General features: G+C 30.4%; 2 long non-coding RNA genes across 7 annotated transcripts; one reads left to right on the plus strand and one right to left on the minus strand.

Moving 5' to 3' along the window:
* Positions 1–7,164: 7,164 nt before the first annotated feature.
* On the minus strand, positions 7,165–10,429 carry LOC131639070 (uncharacterized). The gene is made up of 3 exons (XR_009294857.1): positions 10,268–10,429; positions 8,738–10,162; positions 7,165–7,648 (listed from the first exon to the last, which is right to left on the minus strand). It is a non-coding gene; the product is annotated as an uncharacterized LOC131639070 (long non-coding RNA).
* Positions 10,430–10,664: 235 nt separating this feature from the next.
* Positions 10,665–14,267, plus strand: LOC131639064 (uncharacterized). 6 transcript variants are annotated; one of them, XR_009294852.1, is made up of 5 exons: positions 10,665–10,794; positions 11,867–11,961; positions 12,072–12,496; positions 12,609–12,686; positions 12,765–14,237. It is a non-coding gene; the product is annotated as an uncharacterized LOC131639064 (long non-coding RNA). The 6 variants fall into 6 exon arrangements; XR_009294851.1 differs by having other exon boundaries at positions 12,072–12,243; positions 12,333–12,496; positions 12,609–14,237; XR_009294854.1 differs by having other exon boundaries at positions 12,609–13,402; positions 13,760–14,230.
* Positions 14,268–18,185: the final 3,918 nt, after the last annotated feature.

Genomic DNA, 18,185 nt, shown 5'->3' on the forward strand with positions numbered 1-18,185 from the left:
TAATCATTGGAAGTAATATTCACTATTTGATCAAGGATTGATCCTAATTCATCATGGAAAGTTCAGAAATCAACAAAACTCAAAATTGCAAAATTAGGGTTTTTGACCTAAAAGTCAGCTGAACTTTGACCAGCCATAACTCTCTCCTTATTTATCAGAAAAATTCCAACCAAAGCTCATTTTGAAGGAAATTCAATTCTCTACAACTTTGGTGTTGGGCTCAAGGTCAAGAAATGTTTCTGCATAAGAGATATAAGCCAAAACATTACAGGTCATTTTGAAAGTCAACAAAAAGCAGTTTTTTGTCAAAGCCCATATCATCAAGATAACTTCTCCAAATGCAAAAAAGCTTCCAAAGTGGCTTGTAGATCACATCTCGGGATTTCTAAAAAGTACAAGAACACCTTCATAGGATCCAAATTGAGGGAGATATGCCTTGATGAAGTTGACCTTTTTTGGAAAAAATGCATGAAACAAGTAATGACCAAAACTTGATTCTTTTTCAAAAAGGCCAATTCTTTTGTGATTCAATCTTGATTCTCATATGTTTAAAGACATTCATAACCTATCCATGGTTCATGACATTTTGTATTTCACTTTTTATTGAATTTTATTTATTTAAAATTCAATTAAAGTGAGATAATTCAAGGTATTATCCAAGATGCTCATGTAATGCAAGCAATGACCATTCAAGTTGCTGAAAGATTAGATTTTCCAAGGGGAATGAATGCACTTGAGTGATTAAACCATGATTAAGTTTTTAACCTAGCATAAAAGAATATTCCATTCTTTTTCCACAAAATCAATCATGGTTTTTTCCACTTGCTTGGCCTCCAAGATCAAATTCTTTGCCTATAAATAGAGCTCAATTTTCTCATTCAGGAAAAAGGGGACCAACAAGAACAACAACAACAAATACAACAAAGCCATAGCTTAAGAATTTTATATTTTCCAAAAGTTTCAATAAACTTGTAAAAATCAAGGCTCATTCAAATAGTCACTTTCAATCAATTTCAATCACTCTATTCCACTTTTGGAATATCATAGAGTAAGCATCATGTAGTTTGTAATATATAGTAGTGTTAGGAGTTCATGAATTAAAAACTCCATATTTATGCATATTTCAAACTTTATCATATTTTTATTATTGTTATATTTTGTTGAAATCTAATGACACTAACATGTTCCTGGGAATATTTAGAGTAAGTTTGAACGTTAGCATGAAGCTTTAATGGCCAGAACCAAGAGAACCATGTTAAAACACCATGTAAGAACATAACCATGGCCAAGCTCCAAACTCATAGCTACGTTGCTCAAATGGAAAAACTAACACCGCTATCATGTTCAGAAGGGTCGATTTAGGTGATCTGGGTGCCCCTTGTATTTTTTCATCTTCATTTTTTAGGTCGTTCAAGAGCTTGAAAATTTGAAGGAAAAAGATTGGGATGGGAGGCGGATCACAAACTTATTCCTCTAGGGTTTTTTCTGACTTAATGTGATTTGGGCTAAAAATGTAGCAATATCACATAGAGCCCAGCGGTTCTCTTTTCTTGCACCCTGCATTGGATCTACACCTCCCCTGGCTGTCTTCAAATTACTTTGGGCCTCCCATTGATAAAGCCCAACGAATCACTCTTGAGGCACAAGTTTAAAGGTATAATTGCTACTCCATTCTTTTTTCTTTGAATCACAAGTTTAAAGATCTAATTGCTCTTCAATGTCAATGGACTTAGGGCGTTGATAGGATGAAAATCTGAATCTGCAATATTAAGTGATTGAACTTGAAGATGGAAGGAACTTTTGAATGTGGTTTCATCTTTTATTTCTTTTTATTTTGGTCGATGAAAATCTTCAACATCATGAGAATTCTTTTGGATTCTAGATGAAGATGAGACCGTTACCTATTTTCTTTTCGTGCGGTATTGTTTTCGGAGAACGATTTACATATTGTTTCTCTCGCATGCATTAGCACACAAATTGTTGACCAGCCTCGTTGTAGGGTGATTTTTGCATAAATCACTTGGCGATCTACTTAACATAGCGCAACATTTCGTGTCCCGAATAAAAAGATCCAATATGACAGAGATTGTATGCGGTTGATTTAAGACTTATGGAAGTTTGTCATGTAGTCGCTATGATTTTATCAAGCTTCTGATAAACTTTCATTGAATTTAAATTCAAGATCATCATTCACTCACCATCGAACTTCATTACTAACACTTTGATGATATACTTGACAAGTTTCAAGATGGTCATCTTTAACAATTAACAATTGACTTTAATTTCCGCACTTTATTATATCGTTCTTTATTATTTCCCGCTTTATGCTTTATTTTATTATTTATATGTTTATGTTTCTGCTATTTTCTCTTTGTCCATTTGGACATATGTTTATATTTCCGCTATTTTCTCTTTGTCCATTTGGACGTATTGTTTATGTTTCCGCCATTTTATTTTTGTCCTCTTGGACCATACTCTATTTTTGTGCTAAAATATTAATAAACAACTCAAATCATAAAAAACATTCAAGGATCTATGGACTATTGGTTACTATCCTGAGCATTTTGGAGACTTGGACTTGTTGGACCTAGTACCTCTGGACCTTGTTACTCTGTCTGGCATTGGATTGTTGTCTGTTTGTGTGTGCAGGTATTTCCTCGAAAGTCCTTGATGGTTAATTCCAAGGTGTCGTGATAAGGATTTTACCCCAAAACAGCCGTTACTCTGCCCGATTTTCGTCAGAATATTAATGTGCTTCATGTAAAGTGGTGCTAAAGATAATAAGTTCATCTGGATCCCCAAGTGGTAATGCGTTGGTTTAGTGTTGATAGCCCAAAGGATGGGAAATCTACCTTGACTCTTAATGTCAGGTGTCGACTTCTTATTTTAGTTAGATCGTTTTTTCCCTTAACTGTTATTTTTACGCACTAGGATAGCCTCTTCATCTCCTCCCACTTCTTAAATTTTCAAAGTCTCCTCTCTTTTTTTCTAAAAATCTTCTTATGTTTGAAATCCCTTTTAAAATTTTCTTTAAAACTATATTTTGCCCTTGTTGGCATTTTCTTTCAAAAGTTTAAGCACGATTAATCATTATCATTAGTTGCGATACCCCACGATCTTAATATTGATTGACACGACGAAATCTTTTCCACGTGAGAGAGCTAGTGGCATACTTGTCGATTTTATCCAAGTTGGCGCCCTTCTCTCATTTGTGACGCAAAGAATCCGTTCGTTCTCATGTTTAAGATCAATGGCTGAGTATTCGCCCCGACAATGATAAACGTGTTTATTCCTTTCAAACGTTTTTCCCTTTTAAGCTGAACTACATTAGCTCTGACTTCTCGATTGCACCGAGGAGGTATGTAGGCACAAGATGTAATGTCTTGCAGAGCTTATTTTAAAATCAAACAAACTCTGTTTCTTTTGCACACAAATTCTTTTAATAAACACATATTTTCAAAAAGGTTCCTGTGGAGTACCACAGATATGAGGGGTGCTTAAAACCTTCCCCTTGTATAATCTACACCCGTACCTAAGATCTCCTTTTGTTTTAAAAATGAACTTTGCTTTTTTTTCGTTCTTTTCCCATTTCTTTTGGAAACAATAAAGCGCGGTGGCGACTTTCACTGAAATAATGAGTCAAATCAACTAATGGCTTCGATCTCAGATTTTCCCTACTACACACATTATCATAGCTATTGAAGAATACAACAATCTTGAAACCCTAAAACTAGAAGATTTGGTTGGTTCGTTAGAAGCGCATGAGATTAGGATTGTTGAAAGGAAATGAGTTCAAGATTCGATACAAGCACTGCAGGCTCAGGCATGGAAGAAGCATGCTGGTTCTAACAAGTTCAAAGGCAAAGGAGATAAGTCTCAGAGTAAAAAGTCTTGGTCGTACCGTCACAAGCACAAGGTCAATGACAGGGCTTCTGAATCCTCGAATAGATGAGAAGGAAACACCTATGAAAATGAAAAAGAAGAGAAAAAGGTGTGTAGTGCTATATATATGAAAAGTGGGGTCACTTGGCTAAGAATTGCTAGTACATGAAAATCAAGGGAGCGACAAAAGCAAATGACGAATGAGAGAACCATGTATGTCGAGATTAATAGGATTCTAATTATTTGATGGTTATGGTTACAGTTGCAGATGACCATGTCGGTTCTAAGATCTTGTTCCTTAACTTTGGTTGCTTGAATCACATGACTGGTCGAAAGGTGTGGTTGGTAGATTTCGACGATTCGAAGAAGAGCAAGGTCAAACTTGATGATAATAGCTTGTTGCAATCAGAAGGTACGGTAACATAGTTATTCAAAGAGTAATTTAGCAAAAACTATGATCAAAGATGTACTTTATGTACCTGGAATGAAGTGCAATGTGCTAAGTGTTGCACAACTAGTCAAAAAAGGTTTCGCAATGGTTATGAAAGATTAGAGCATTAGAACTATTCAACACTCCGGACCTACGGAACGCCTAATCTGAGGAATTACCAACTATGACGGCGACTTCGGTCACAACATCGATAGTACTAAAAAACATAAGGAGTCCTAACTATTTTGGAGGCCACTCAATGATACCTATTAGAATTAGTTGGCTCTATTAACCGAGGATCCTTATGGGGCAATATGCCAGCTTGATGGGCATTGAGATTGACCTAGGACATGACATCATACCACCCCTGACACTCCAAATGACGAGCAACTTCAGCATCACTAAGGTCATAACCTAGTTGACTCCTGATATGTTTTGATAAGGCGACTAACATGTTCCCTCCTTTGACATGCATCCTCCATTTCTACCTCGGTCAAGATAGAATGATGTATAGGTCTCTCGACAAGGTTTTCACCCCTGTCAAACGTTGCAGGAAACTGAGTGATTGGAGTATTTATAGAGAGAGCTTCATCCGAAAGAGATTCTCCATATAACCCTTCCATTTTCGAATCATTACTCAAAATAATGACTGATTCAAGGTCCCTACTAATAGAGAAGAAGGAATTTGTTTGAGACTCCATTTTCTTTTTCGAAGATGACAAAACACTATCATCTAAGTCACTCTCGATGAAAATAGGGTTATCATTAATTCTAATAAAAATGCGATAAGTACTTGAGTAAAAAACTGAGGATAAAAGAAGGTACCTTGAAATATAGGCGAAAGTGCTGCATCAAGAAAGAGAAAAGGAAAACTTAGTCTACAAGATGATTGAAAAGTCTCTCCACAAAAAGGAAAAGACTCTTTGAAATTGTGAACGTACGACAACAATTACTCTAGAAGAGAAACTCTCAAATAAAAGGAAAAGACTCAAAAAGAAAAGGAAAACTTAGTCTACAAGATGATTGAAAAGTCTCTCCACAAAAAGTCTAAAAAAAACATATATAATATTTTAAAACACAATCATCAATTAAGAAATGTTGTTAATATATAAAGCATTTTTAAAAAGATGTGTTTTTTAATATATAAAGCATACTTAGAAAGATATATTTAAAATTAGTTTTTTTGGTATGCTTTATAATTAAAAAACCATATTAGTGTGAAACATCGAAATTGATTTATAATTTAGGAAAGATGGAATAGTATAATTAATGAGAAAAAGGGATGTAAAATATTTTTACATTGTCACCCAATCACAACTATGTATCCAATTAAGACATAATTTTAATTTAAAAAAACTAATATGACATGCCAAGTGTAAGGATTTTGATTGGTTGTATGTGTAAAGTTACTGTCAATGCACTACCTTTAAATTCATAATTAATTTAGAAAATAAAGATATTTAAAAAATTAAAAATTAAATTTTTTCACATTATATTGATTTTTTTAATTAATAAGTAAATTTATTTATTGTTTGAAATCCTAGTATATTCGATTATTGATTGTGTTTAAAAAATAGATTTTAGAGGATTTATAATCCAATAATATGTCGATTACATGTAAATTTTATGAATATAGACATTTCTTCTTTTTTAAAATATTTTATTCCAACAAGTTTATTTAGTTTGTTCACTTTTATAATTTTAGGAATGAGTTAATTAATTAGTTAAGATTTAACATTGAAAAGATTTAATATTTACGATCGAAAGATTGAAAATAGTTAAGATATTTCTTCTTTTTAAAAATATTTTTTTGTTCAAAGAAGAATATCAATCATAAATATAACTGATATCGATAATAAAGAAATTATTTTTCTTTCTATTTAACAATCAAACAAAAATATCTCTCACTCTAAAAAATAAATTTCTTTGTTCTATTTAACAGTCAAGTAAGAATATCATTCATTAAATGCAATAAAATCTACAAAGAAATTGTAAATTAAAAACATATTTTCAAATGATTGTCTGAAATAATATTTAATTTAAAAAAATCTTTAAGAAAGATCCAACACATCGTATTAGACGGTAATATAAATACAAGGCCTTGGGGGCTTTGATTTGCATTCTAAGAGTGCGTTTGATTTGCTAAAAAAATGAGGTATTGGAGAGAACAACTTTTTTTTGTACTCTGTTTGATGCAGAAACTAATCACAGTAGTGGACAAAAAATATGGCAAGGTACTGGACAAAACCATAATTTCTTGTCCTCCGCTAAACCATGAGACAACTTTTTGTCCCAAGCACTAATTATCAAAAAATTATTTTTTACTCTCTTTCTTATTATTTAATATTTTAATTCTTAAATATAATATTAATATTTTATATATAAAAAAAAGTTATGATAAAAATTATACTATTTTTATTCGGTTCATTGACATATCAAATAAAGTAGAGAAAAAATCTCAATTTATTATTTTTCTTCTCTTCTTATTATTTAATATTTTGATTCAAAAATATAAATAAAAAATATTATATAAGAAATTATATTATTTTGTCTGCTGCATAAACATATTAAACAAAGTAGAGTAAAAAAACTATTTCTTCATTTTTTTCCTCTTATCATTGAATATTTTGATTCATAAATATTATATTTTATATATCAATAAATAATATTAAATTAGAAATTATATTATTTTTTCTAGTGCATAGACGTATCAAGCAAAATTGAAAAAACAGTTGTCCAGTCCAGTAACCATCAAACACAGTACAATACAAAAAGTTGTCTTGTACTGTTCTGTACTGTACTGTCTAGTACTGTTCTGTCCAGTACTTCATATTTTGCAAATCAAACGCACCCTAAAACTTTTCCATAAAACATTCACAAAAACATGTGTTCAAGAAACCAAAAGGTTAGTACCTATGTTCCTGATGACATCGTCTTCTCTATTTTGTCAAAACTACCATTAAAATCTGTGAGTCGGTTGTGTACACAAATCTTGGGCTCTTTTGTTTGAAAACCCTATTTTCATAAACATGTTTTACAAAAGTATGGTTTCCAAATATCAATCACTTGAAGATGAAGAAAAGTGTCTCCTCAATAACCGTTTTGATAGTACCAACTGGCAATGGAAATCGTATGTGTTGTCACTTGAGAGATTTGAGATTAAAATGCAACTTAACTGGCCACATCCTTTTCAACCAGACCCCTATGGCACTCCTTGTCCTTCTACATTAGTTTCTTATTCTGATGGCACTATATGTATCTACTACCAGTATCGTTCAGATATTGCATTATGGAATCATGTTACCGGAGACTTAAATATTGTCCACCGGAGTATTGCTGTAAGGGAAAATAATCCGTTAGGGATACACTATTATGGTAGAGAATTTAGATGTTATAGAGAATTTCATAAGAACTCTGTTATTCATGGATTTGGTTATGACCAAATTAAAGATGACTACAAGATCATTCAGTATGTTAAAGGGAACGGTTTTTGGGAAAACAAATCGCCTTACGCCCTTACCCTTTATGGGAAATATATAGTCTAAAAAAGAAATCTTGGAAAAAACTTTACAATATGCCAACACGTCACGGGAGATCAGCGGCAAGTATGCTATCTTTGAATTGTGTGTGTCATTGGTGGGGGTATACTCGGGATGAATCATACGTGGTATCATTTAATTTGAACACAGAAAGACATGTTACCACTCTCTTACCCAATAATATGCATGATCCCAAAACATTTTGGAATAGACGCTTGATCTTGTTAGATGGACATGTTGCTCTGATCTCAAAACAGGTTATTGATATTGAATCCAAATCTTTCAACATTTCAATTGCAATTTTGGGCGAACTCGGAGTCAAGGAATCATGGACTAAATTATTTGATTTTAGGCGGTTGCCAAACATGTATTGTCCTATTGGAGCAAGTAAGAAGGGTGATTTACTTTTCATGGATAACGATGAACTAATTTCATATGATTTAACAACAGGAATAATTGAGAACATTGATCTTAAGAAAGACATAAAAGATGTGTTGGATGATATTCGTGCTCATATGGTAGTTTATAAGAAAGATATTCTTTAGATTTAAGTATAAATAATTAGGATTTTAGTTTTGGTCTAAGTTTCAATTTTCCTGAGAATAGTTATTAGTTATTAGGATTTAACTTTTTATCGTATCAGTTTGAATTGAAATGTATTGTTTTACTTTTTATTCTTCTTATTTCTCTATTTTGATTGTATGAGATTTCTAGTGCGGTGTCTAGTTGGGTGATCTGCTTTTATCATTGATACGTATTTGGATCTATCCATATGTGAACTTTTATCATACAGATTATGTAAATAGACAAACAAAAAGGGATCATGCTCTTAAAAGAAACATAAAAATGATCAAAATCTAACAAATTAAGCAAACTAAAAGCTTACCATGATGCAGAAGATTTATGAGCAATAGCACCTCTAGCTTTCAAAGAACTAACCGATTACGAACCAGCTTCAGGAACCATTTTAATATCGAAACTTTTGACTAATAAGTATTTATTTCTTTTCTTCTAGCTTAGTGTTTAAAAACAACTCATCTATTAAACCACAGCTATTCCAATATGATATCACCCTTACTAATTATGTATTTTTCTAAATCTTGATGTCTATCTTTACGGATAGGGATGATAAACTGTGTTGTTCGTCCTGCCCTGCTCTGCCTTAAGTCCGGTAAAAAAGAGGTGGGACAGGCAAGTCCGATAAATGAAATTGGGCTTAAAAATCTATTCCGTCCCACCAAGATGACATGTTTTACCGAGCCGTACCATTTTTATTCAGAGAATGACCGCAAAATGTCATAACAAAATTATACCTTATGATCCGTCATGTGTAGCCGCTCTTCAGCTGCAACCTCAAAATTATACCTTATGTTCGTGGAAGCTTTCTAGAACGGATTGAAAGTTAGACATTTCAATGAGTCTCTCTCCCAGAAGTCCACTGTTTCCATTGAAGAAATTATGGTGCAAGTTGAATGCTACATAAAAGGCAAGGAAAGAAATGCGGAAAAGAAGGATAGGGACGCAAAAAAGTGTTGCGTGAGTGGTCTTAATTCCTCCCATCAACAACACTCATGAGGTAGGTCTCACCCTTCAAGATGCCAAGATGATTAAGGTGAGATATCTCGTTGTTGACGCCCCTATGTCGACAACCTTCAACATTCTGGAAGCCGCCCTATGACCAATATATCTAGCCATGACCCACTTACTCGCTCCTGGAGCGTGCTAGCTGATTCCAGGCAGCCATTTCTGCAGAATTGATAATGCAGTGTAATGCTTAACTGTTATTTACATGTACCCTTGTCAATCGTGCTGCTAGTCAGTTCCTTGTTAACTGTTTGATTTGCATCAAAATACTACACATCCTCTGGTTTTTGTAATGCTGTTAATGCTGATTTGCCACACATGCTAATCACGAATGATAAGATTGAGTTACTATATATGCTCCAATATTGGCGATTTTCCTGCAAACCATAAGCATATACGGATCTAAAACGTGCTAGTTATTCATCAGTGATTTTTATTTGGTACTATATGTGCTATTAGCTACTTTTGTATCAATATAAAGACATGTTTTTGATGTTAGTTTTTATTAACTAAATATAATAGTTTATTTTTCACAGAATCAATGTATTACAACAGAAATCACATGAGTAACAACATTATCATGTAAAAATAAAATTATAAGTTTAAAAAGAATAAATCACTTTTCAACTTAATTTCATACAGAAACATTGATTCTCAATGCACACTCCATATTTAGGAGAGTTACAATCAAAGATACATTCGCCATCAGAATCACAGTAACTTATTCCTGCAATGTAAAACAAAATTAAAGAAATGTTACATAAATCACCGAAATATTGAAAACATTAAGGTAAAGAAAATCTTAAAAAAGATGAGAAAGAAATGTTACTACCATAGGTTATAACAAAAACCAGAGAAAGTAAGAGAATGGTAACACCAACAAACTTGAGAAATTCAGTCATAGTTTTTTCTCCTTTGCATGTGAAAAATAAGAATAAACCTCATATTCTCAATGTACTGATATTAGATAGTTTTTGGAATCTATGGAGATAATATTAAATCGTCCAAAAGTTAAAATGATATCTAAATGTCTTTTAAGTTCATCGGTAGGTTATATTTGTCCCTTTAACATACACAATTGATCACTTGACATTATTAATAAGAAATGTATCATAAAAAACATGTTTTAACAAAACATAAGAATCTTTTTCTTTGAACCCTTTAGTAAATATTTATATTAAGTTTTTTTTTGTTAACCTTTCATGATATACGAGGGTGAAATCATACAAGAAATTTTATGGGTTTTTTTTAACAGAAAAATGCTTATATTATTTCATTAAAGATAGGAACTAGTTGGAAAATAGAAATAGTGGGAATAAATGTTAGAGGAATTGGAGAATTTCTATGATATAGATGCAAGTAAGTAACTAAAATAATCTTAGACATTTTTATGCAAAAAAATGTCAGTCCAAAAATCATCTTAGACATTTTTATGCAAAGAAATGTTAGTCCATATAATCGTAGACCCTCCCAGATGAAACATATACTATGACACTTTTTAGGACATTACTTTTCTCATTTTTAGGATTACTCATGCAATTTTATGACAAACATAAAATATTTTTGAAATTTAGAAATGTATTTTTTGACATACTCCATTTCACACCACATTTATTCGCAATTGAGTCGTATCCAATTTTGCCAATAACTAGTATGAAAATGCATATATGTATAAAATGCAGAAGTATAGCTTTGGAAAGATTTTTAGTCTGATACGCATCAGGCATTCCCCCTTCATCATTTTCGGCAAAACACACTAGAACTTTTCTCAAGTGACTTCTCTAGTGCCACAAGTTTTTTAATCAATCCAAGTTTCATTTCTACTCCATTCAATCCAATTCAATCCAAGTGATTTGTCAATTACTTCTCAACATCCAAGTTCAAGTGCTTTAACATATTCTACATATTTGATAAGTTTTTCAATCCACATTTTTTTAACATTTAATTTTCTCTACATGCATTAAGAAATAGGAATATTAGATTGTGTAGTATACACCAATATATAGGTAGTTACACTCATTGCCAGATTGTTTACTAAGCAATGTGTTTTTTTGTTTTTATTTTTCATTTCCCTGTGTTTGTACTATTGTTGTGTTTTCTAAGTTGAGGTAATTACAGAAGTGCACTTCTGTATCATTCATAATAAAAAAGCAAGATGAGAATTTTGGCAAGTCTGCCAAGTGTCATTATTCTAGGTGCCATGCTATTTTTAAAGTTTCCATTTAAAGTAATATTTCTATTTTTATTTTTATTACTTATTATTAATTTTTTATATATTTTTATTTAATTTTCACGTGAAACACTCCACCCCCTTCATATGACTGGATACATTCCCCATTTTCCAATTTTTTCTTTTTCCATGCATAATTGCAGCCAAACTTTATGGCTGTTTCTCGATTTTTTTCACGATAAGGTTCCAATTTGAATTTAGGTTTCTCATTCAGCCGTTACTCTGCGACGATTGAGCTTCTCCAAGATTTATTGAAAGAGGCGAGTGAACACAAAATCAGAGACAACAAATTTCAGGTACACTCTCTAATTTTTTGCTTCCGTGATTTCAATTCGGTTTTCTTCTCCTCTGAATTATTCTTCTATTTGCGTTTCTTTTTCTTGATTCTTGTGCGATTCTGTTGCAGAGAAACTGCTGCGTGGATGTTTAAAGGTTTGGATCGTTGAAGTTTTGATGAGTTGATGAACATATAATGTTTGATGAACCGTTGAAAGTTGTTGTGTTGGTTTTGTGAAGGAAACTGATGCTATGATGTTAATCTGCGAGTTTGTGCAAAATCGGAGGTTCAGTTTATGCAGGTTTGAGTGTTTGCGAGATTTGAGCGTTTTCGTACTCTTTGAATCTTTGTGGTTTTACAGATCCTTTATCTCCTTCTACATTTCTGTAGGGTTTGTGTGAAATGGGAAAATGGTGATGAACATTTTTGGGTTTATGATGAATTTAGGGTTTATGATATCAACTAATTTCTTCTTCTATTTGCGTTTCTTCTTCGTTGAATCTTTGTGGTTTTAAAGTATTTAAATTTGGTTGGACTGGATTTCTTAAGCTAAGGTATGAATCAATTGTTATGCTTTGTAATTGTAAATTTTGAAAGTTTATTTTGAATTTAAATTTAGCATAACAAGGGCTCTCTATTTTCATAATTGATTTTGCGAGTTTCCAGCCATGATGGATCTCTTTCTCTGTTTCATAAGCATCCTTCTCCAACGAAGAAGACGCTGACTCTGCTCATATTTTCGAGGTTCTGTTTTCGCTTTTAATGTTTTACATTCAATTGAAATTCTTGAATCTGAAAATTCATGTGAAAAATTGGGTGCAGAAATTGAAGGAATCAGAAAGGAAACTGATGAATGAGTGTATCTACGTACATAAAATGCGAACATGTTTAATTTACACTATGTATATTATCATAACAGCACTTATAGCAATGCTGGTTTGCTTGGGGGTGTTAGTGTCGCATAAATACTATGTAACATTTTGTACTACATAGATGATCGTTAAACAATGTCGGTTTGTGCAGGTTGTCGTCATTGTCGGTGTTGCTTTGCAGGTTCTGGAAATCGATTGGATGTTATCACAACCCATTGAACTGCTGTAGCTTCTTTGTTTGCAGTTATAATATCGAGTAGCTCACAAACTGGAATTCGGCTCTGATTATGTAGCTGTCACAGGATATCAGTTCAGGTAGGGCTAATTGGAACGGATTATCTGATACAGGTCGGTATCCATTATTTCACAATCAATATACATTCAAATATTTTTCTGTGATAGTCCTATAATGTCCTTTCGATATCTTCGTGCGTCTCTGTATTTACAGCAACATTGATAATCAATTACATGGTTTCAGGTTTGGTTTATGTGTTTTAGTATACATCTAAATTATGATTCATGGTTATGTGTTGTAGTTTAAATCCATCCTTCCTGATAGAAAGTACACAAGTAGACATATCACTTGCGGTATGAAATGATTCAACTTGCTAGATAATATTGAAGTATTGTGTATTTACTTATCTTCATCTCAACAGTTGCAAATTTGTTTATTAACACCAATCGGAAGAGCTTATTTGGACTTTAGTTTATCTTTTTGTTAAACAAATAGATTATTTGTAGAACTCTGAACTTTAAATTTATGGAAGAAGATCCACTCTGTGCAAAGTTCTTTCAAAAGCTCATTTACTATTGAAATGTTTAATTTTTAGTCTTATCAAATAGTATAACAGTATGTTGATCAAGTTAGTTAAGTGAAGATCTTTAACATTTTTATTCATTTGTGTATATCTCACTATATATTATTGAAAACCTTTTATTTTCCAGTATAGATCAGCTATAGACATGTGGAGCATTGGCTGCATATTTGCAGAACTTTTAACCGGAAAACCTCTTTTCCTTGGGAAGAATGTTGTCCATCAATTGGATATCGTGACTGATTTTTTTGGAAAACCATCTCCTGATGCCATTGCAAGGGTTTGCCGTTAAGCTTTTCTTCTTCATACCGATTTGTTTAATTTTTTTTGTTACTTACTGAAAAGGGGAGCTATTGCTCCACCTGAGCGGCAACATGCGTCTTCGTTACCATTAATTAAATAATAATTAATCAAAATAATTTTTTTTACCATGAGCAGTTCTTTGTTTTTTTGGTTAAGTTGAAATAAAATAAAAAAAATTCTTTTTAGATTATTTGTTGTTTTTACTAAATAAAATTTAAAAGAATTTAATTAAAAATTAAAAAAAAAATTTGAAGAAATGTGGCGCTCCTTTCCCTTTTTATAGGATAATTTTTATTTTATTTTATTTATTTGTTATTCATTTAATTTAATTTTGTTAATAAATTTTAATTATTGATTAATAAATAAATCATAATAGGTTTGATTTGGTCTTTTGTTTTCCTTTAAAAAAATAATAATTAAATAATAATCAAATTTTTTAGAATCCCAAACGTCCCTTTCCCCTTTTCCCTTTTATCCACTTTAAATTGACATCTCTTTCATTTTCTTATATTATTAGTATTTTATTATTTTAGTATTTTTTTCATAAAAATTGGAATTGGTGTTTAAATTTTTTATATAATTAAAATATAAATTATAAATATGAAAAGAAATCTATTATATACATATTATATATTATAATTTTAAAATATTATTATTTTTATTCTTCAATTACTTATCTTATATATAAATATAAAAACCTCATTTATTTCTAATTAAGGTTGGTTGTGATTGTGATTTCCCCCATCTCAAAGTTAAACTTCATTTTAAAATATCAAGAGGTATAATAAAGGAACAAAATGAATCCATTGTGATTCTAATCTTTATCATTTTATTCACAAAAATCTATAAATACTTTCTAAATTAAAATTGATTTCATATAGATTGTTTTTCAGAAATGAAGGTCATCATTAAAATGAAATCTTATTTATTTATTTCATATCGAGCCACTTTAAAAAAGATTTTCGTTTTAATTTTTTATTTGATATTATTTATTTAAAGACTAAATAATTTTTTTGGTAACTTAAAAAAAATTATATTCTTAAAAAATATTCTATAAACAAAATATAATTTATTATTGATAAAAAATATTTATCTTTTTAAATAAGAAAGATATTTTATAAACAAAATATAGTTTATTATTGATAAAAATAATTGTGTGCAACTAATAAAAAAAATAGATTATAATATTAATATAATTTTATTTGTAAATTATAAATAATTTTAAAATATTTTTTTAACCTAAGAAATTTTAACCCGTGCCTCGCACGGGTTAGATATACTAGTTATTTCAGAATTTCGTTTTTTAGAAATAAGGAAGTGCACTTCCGTATTTTGTCTGCCTGCATTGTTTGATTTGATTTTGAATGTTTTTCACCATGATTTAAGTTTTTCTACTTCGTTTAGTTTAATTATAGGTAACATGATTAACAAACAAAATCGATTTTATTGTTCAAGACGGTTTAACATTAATTTGAATGTGTACGACTTAATTTTATGATAATAAATTCAAAATAAGTATATGATATATTTGGCTCTGCATGTTGTAGCGTGTGCCAGCCAATGAGCCAATTGAGATATTATGGAAGAATGTCGCGGCCTGAGAATTGTATTTTCCTTAATAAGAGTTATTTGGGAGTATTGGATAATGATGGCAAAGTTGAGCCCAATAGATGGTTTATCTTATTCAGCTCAGTTCATTAAAGAATCGAATTTTCAATAGTTTGGAAACCTTATGAATTTAGGGTTATACGTGTGGCAAGATAATTGATACTTCTTCCGTTCCTTTTTAAATGTCGTTTTAGAATAATTTTTTTATTTCTATTTAAGTGTCCTTTTATAATTTAATGTTATAATTAGTCAATTATACCCTTATTTTCTCAATAACTCCACCTCACATTTTTCAATTAGTTATTGGAAAAAGAGAGTGTATGAATGAATTTATTTGGAAAGAGAAAAATAAATAAGGGTATGATAGGAAAAGTAACTGTAACAATCAACTATCTTGGTTGAAGAGCTTTTTGCTAAAATGACACTTAAAAACAAACGGAGGGAGTAATTAAAATGGACCAAGATAATTGATGATTCACCAATTAAAAAAAAGGTACTTGTGTGTATTACCCATGAAGTTAATTTTATATAAGATCATTATTAAACAAATCAATAGTGAAAATGATGATTATTCATATGACATTAATTAATAATTTCATTAAGATTAGTTTATCTTAGTGGTTAATGTACCAACGACATATGGAATGGTTATGTAGGAAACTCCCTTAAATAAGTAGATCATTCATATAGGCAAAAGAAACTCTCCACGAGTGTGTGGTTTTATCTTCAATAGTGATGTTTGTCATGGCACTACTTTTAACTTTTTATAATAAAAACTTTTAATTGAGTCAAATTTAAAAAAAAAATGATTTGACATTAATTTTTACTTTATTACATTTACATTTTATTTTCTTTTTAGAATCTTAAAAAAAAATCTTTTATTTAAGAAACATAAAAAATGATTAAAAAAACCAAAATAAATTTGCCAAAATAACTTAATTTTCTCATTGTTTATTTTATTTAGTTATCTTTAAATCTTTTCATTGCCTATTTTAAATTAAGATTTATTTTTTACTTTTATTATTATTATTATTATTTATTATTATTATTACTATTATTATTATTATTATTATTATTTTACTTATTTATTTTCTAAAATAGTATACTAAAAAGAAAATAGAATAGATTTAGAAAATTGATTATTATTATTATTACTATTATTATTATTATTATTATTATTATTATTATTATTATTATTATTATTATTATTATTATTATTATTATTCACATAGCCTAGTTATTGTTTTTTGTTGTTGAATAGGTAATATATGATAAATAATTAAAATAAAAAAGTTAAGTTTTTGTATAATAAAGAGGTAACAAATAATATTTTAATGAAAAATATAGTCTTTTCTTTCTTCATTCATCAATCTCTCATCTATAACAACAAGAAATCCAGTTATTGAATAAATACATTGATCACAAGAATTTATTAAAGAAATCTATAAATTGAAACCAAAAAAAAAAAAAAGCAAACAGAGGAATATCCAGCCACACCAAAACAAAATCAAAGAGATAGGAAAAAATGAATAGAGAAACATAACTAGAAAAAACAATGTAGGAATTCAAACTCCTCACCATCTTTACTCACTCATCATTCCTTAAATACTCAGAACCAAACGTCATAAAATAAAAAACAACCACCAAAAACAACAAAAATTCAAATGTAAAAAAAATAAGGGAAAATATTGAGAAGAAGACCAGAATAGTACAATAAATAAGCTTAAAGTGATAGAGACCCATTCTTTCTGATCTTAAATTGTTTGAGAAAAAGGCTTCGCAGAAAACCGTGACCTTGGCCGAAAACCTACACCTTCTCCTCCCCTTCGTCACCGCACAACACCACTACCGGTGGCCTACCTCCCTCTCTCTCTCTCTCTGTTTCTTTCTGGACTCCCTCACTCCTCAGAAGAAGAATTGATTTGGAGAGATGCTGTTGTTGTTTTTACCGTATTTAATTTGAAGCAAAGATAAAATGAAAAGCAGTTTCATTTTGAAGGTTGAGAGGTTTTTGCGCTGCCGTTTTGTTTTGTTCCGTCTTGACTTGAAATGGTCAATAGAGAGAGACAGAGAAAGAATGGTATAGTACATTAAAATCAAGCAGATTTACATGACACCATAAATAAATTTTGTTTTGTTGGAAACACATAAATTCCTGGTTTGGTTCACATGACTATTGATAAACTTTAGTTTCAGTTGATATAAAAGATGTTGAAACATTTTATTAGAGATAGATTTTAGATCATTTTAACGATAGATTTAATAGTTATAATATATCTGATCAAAAGTATTTTATTGATATAAAGTTTTTGAATTATCAAATGTAGTGTAACTTTTAAAATATAGTACTTGATGTGGTCTAAGGTTTGTTTAAAATAAAATGCGTTAGCATTTTTTTTATTAAATGAAATTTAGTAGTTTTTTTTTTTAATAGAGATAATCTTGGTATGGTCAATTAGTACTTAGGGGTGAGATTGATGGAGTGTATGTGAAAAAGATGAAAGTCATGAAAACAAAATGAAGTGGTAGTGTTTCATGGAAATTAAATATTTAAAAGGAGATTTTTGATGGAGATCAATTTTGGAAAAAATATGATAGATGTTAAAATACTATGGTGCAAATTTGAACCCTTTTGATGCTATCCT

This window comes from Vicia villosa, unplaced genomic scaffold (assembly GCF_029867415.1).
Source record: "Vicia villosa cultivar HV-30 ecotype Madison, WI unplaced genomic scaffold, Vvil1.0 ctg.002525F_1_1, whole genome shotgun sequence".
NCBI lineage: Eukaryota > Viridiplantae > Streptophyta > Magnoliopsida > Fabales > Fabaceae > Vicia > Vicia villosa.